The following is a 4,006-nucleotide window of genomic DNA, read 5'->3' as shown; positions in this document are numbered from 1 at the left end:
GACAGCTCTTCCCCAATTATATTTTGAGTGTCTTCCAACTTGAGGGGTTCATCATCCTGCACTATATGAAACAATATTCCACTGCTATCAATGTGCTCCACAAACACCACTATTTTTTTCAGATGTAGATTGGCAGGTTATTCTTTCTAGTCTATTTAGCTTGTAAGCTTTTCTGAAAATTTTCCACCACGGGTAACTATGCTTGTGTTTGAAATACCAGTGATATATCTCACAAGTTATGATAGTGCAAGAACCTGACATGTCTGACAACTTGGCATGCTGGCCTAATTCTGAATGGCCATCACATCTCTCTTCTTGCTTTCTCTAGTTTCTGCAGACCACGGTACCTGAGCATGCATGGCTTAGGAGGTTGTGGAGTTATTTCTTGCTTCCTGGAGTAACATTAACCAATGACCCATAGGAGTTGTTGGACAAATAGCCACAGTCCCTCACATTCTGGGCAGAATAACTAGTGGATTTTCTATAGTGTCTCCAATAAGATTAACCTCCAGTTGCTCACAATTTTAAATTGTTTGATAATGTACTTTTCATTGGCTGCCTTCTTTCCCTTTTCTATTTCCCATTTCCTTATTGATATCTCCCCCAAAATGGCTTAATTAAAACCTTTGTCTCAGGATCTAATCCTATGGGGAACCCAAACTCAATCACACAAGACATTTGTCAAATCATGGACTTAGTGGTTATATCTATTATATGTGTAGGTCATGGAAGAGGAGAATTCATACCATCACTTTGAATAGTCATTCGGAGTGCCAACTGGGTCCCTAGCATAGATCCTGGACATCAAAACTCACTGTTTCCTGTATCATAACACTTCCTTTTAGACTTCTGTCATTCAAAAAACTCAACAAATAGCTCGCTGTCTCACTTCAAATTTTGTAGTGTGCAAATATGGCTATGTTTTCATTGTGTGTTTAGCCCTGGACAAATCAGCTTTGACCAGGAAGGTGAAGTCATGTGGAAAAACAAACCAAAAACACTAGCAGCTGTGTGTTGTGGAAGAAAACCCTGTGGATGAAGTGCAATTTTTAGGGAACAGAGACCAGCAAGATAAACCAATATGTGTCCACTGTTCTAATGTTAAGGAGAACCCTGGTGAGGCAGTAATTAAGCACTTAAGGGCTAATCAATGAGCAGTTCAAACCCACCATCTTCCCCAAGGAAGAGTTACGATGTGGCAGTCTGACCCCCTTAAGATTTACATTTATTACCACTACCAACTGATCTGAGAGGGATAGCATTAGGGAATCCTGGATAGCATTCTAAACCAGCTCTAATGGCAGAGGGGACTCCTCATTGAGCTCCTAACCACAAAGTAAGTGGTTCTAACCTATCAGTTGCTCCATGTGAGAAATATGAGTTTGTCTGCTCTGGTAAAGATTTAAGCCTTGGAAAATCAAAGGGTGAAGTTCTATTCTATCTTGTAGGGTCTCTATGAGTCAGCTTCAACACAATGATAATGAGTTTGCTTTGGAATTTTGGGATAGAATAGGAGAAATATGTGCAACAAAGTTTAAACTTATTTTAAAAGTTCATGGGTATTACTCAGAGAGAGATTCTTGGAACCCACAAGACTGTTGTCCTTAGGCACCTACAGATCTGGAAATGAACTCACTCCCTTGGCTCAATCTTCAGCCAATCAATAAAGATAAAGTTCAGAAGGGTCAGGAAAGAAGGGGGAATGGAAACAGGAAATACAAGGAGGAAGTGCGATAAGTGATATTACGTTGAGCAGATTGCAGTCAATATCATGAAGCAAAATATGTGTGAACTGTTGAATGGAAAACGGATGTATTGTGTAAACCTTCTCCCAACTCACAATAAAGAGATTTTTTTTTCAGCCTTGGAAACCCATGAGGCAATACTGTTCTGTCCTATAGGGTACCCATGAGTTGAAATCAACTCAGTGGCAATGGGATATTGAAGCTGATGCTTTCTGCCAATTCTAAAAAATAGGGTTATTAGCAATTATTGTGGAAATAGCATGAATGAGATTATGTAAATGGGGTTGGTTACAGATAAATTCTTGTAAATGTTAAAGGATAAGTGATTGAGGATGGACTTACCCAAAAAGAGAAAATTATTGCAAAATTTTGTTCAAGGGATAAAATAAAAATAGGCTTCCTGTGGATAAGATTTAAGCCTATAGATATGGAATTTAAGGAACTGGTATTCCATGATGGTCACCTTCCCGACACAATCACTCAAGACAAAAGGTGGGTGTATAAACAATGAGGTGAAGAAAGCTTATGGAGCCTAGCTATCAAAAGATAAAGAGTCTAGGGTTGTAAAGACTAGAAGGTTAACAAGTGGCCATCTAACTCAGAACCAATAAAGTGCACATGAAAGAAGCACACCAGCCTGTGTGATCACAAGGTGTAGAAGGGATCAGCTATCAGGCATCAAAGAACAAAAAAATCATATCATTGTGAATGAGGGGGGGTACAGTTAGGGGATCCAAAATCTATCTGTAGGCAACTGGACAACCCCTTACAGAAGGGTCGCTGGGAGGAGATGAGCCATTCAGGATGCAGTGTAGCAACGATGAAACATATAACGTTCCTCTCGTTCCTAAATTCTACCGCGCCCACTATCATAATCCCAATTCTACCTTACAAACCTGGCTAGACCAGAGAATATACACTGGTCCATATAGGAACTGGAAACACAGGGAAACCAGGACAGATGACCCCTTCAGGACCAGTGCTGAGAGTAGCAATAACAGGAGGGTGGAGGAAAGGTGGGGTAGAAAGAGGGATCTGATTACAAGGATCTACATATAACCTCCTCCATGAGGGAGGGACAACAAAAAAGTGGGTGAAGGTAGATGTCAAACAGTGTAAGATAGGACAGAATAATAATTTATAAATTATCAAGGGTCCATGAGGGAGGGGGAGGGGGAAGGAGTGGAAATGAGGAGCTACTACCAAGGGCTCAAGAAGAAGCAAATGTTTAGAGAATGATGATGGCAACAAATGTACACAGTGGATGTATGTACAGATTGTGATAAGAGTTGTAGGAGCCCCCAATAAAATGATTCTTTTTAAAAACCTCAAAGAGCAAAACACACTATGGTTTATTGTACATCAATGATACTTCAATAAAATTACATAAAAGAGGGGAAAAAGAAAAGGAATTTAAGGTAAAGAAAGTATTCCCTTTGAAGACCATATTGCAAATATATATTTAGGCAGGCAATTAGATAAAGACATTTTAAGTCTGGGCTTCTATACCTGCCATCTGTCTGTTATGAAAAGTATAATTAGCAACTAGAATCTCTCATACAAAATCAACTCAATATGGTCTTCCTGGTCTGACCTCAGTGGTGTTCTACTCTGCTTTGATGGAGCTCATCATATCATGACTCTATAACAAGATTGAGGAGTTATTTGCATTCTTGTGTGGAAGGTAAATCTGTTTGGCCATTCTGTTAGACTAGTTCATTTTCTTTCCTACCATCCCATATGCCATTTTAATTCAAAACAAGGAGAAAAGCATGTATGTGCCTTTTGAGGAAGGAGAAGATTTTGGTGTGGAAGAAATTCTCTTCTAGACTGCAAGGTAAGTATTTACCCCCTCTAGCCCTGTTGGAGGAGGGGAAAAGGAAGAGAGACAAGGCAAAGAGAACAACATAGTTAGTTTCATGCCTCCTTATTGACCTGGGGATTGAGGGGAATATCAGTGACTATGGACCTGTTGTGCTCCCCATTTGGAAGCATGAAGAATAGAGACTGCCAGGCAGAGCAGCCCTATGAGAAGTCACTGAAGACAAACATATAGAGAGTGCCATCAATTCTACTGTGATCCATGGAGAACTTATATGAAATGGAATGGAGTGCTGTCTGATCTGGCACCATTGTCACACATTCCTGAATGTTGAAGTCCATTGTTGCAGCGATTAGGTCAATCTGCCTCAATAAGGATCTTCCATGTCCCTCTATTTCATCAAATATGATGTCTTCCTCTAGCAGTTGTCCACTGATAA

This window comes from Tenrec ecaudatus, assembly GCF_050624435.1.
Source record: "Tenrec ecaudatus isolate mTenEca1 chromosome 1 unlocalized genomic scaffold, mTenEca1.hap1 SUPER_1_unloc_13, whole genome shotgun sequence".
Taxonomy (NCBI): domain Eukaryota; kingdom Metazoa; phylum Chordata; class Mammalia; order Afrosoricida; family Tenrecidae; genus Tenrec; species Tenrec ecaudatus.
The sequence above is the reverse complement of the archived record's forward strand: the minus strand, read 5'-3'. Positions refer to the sequence as shown.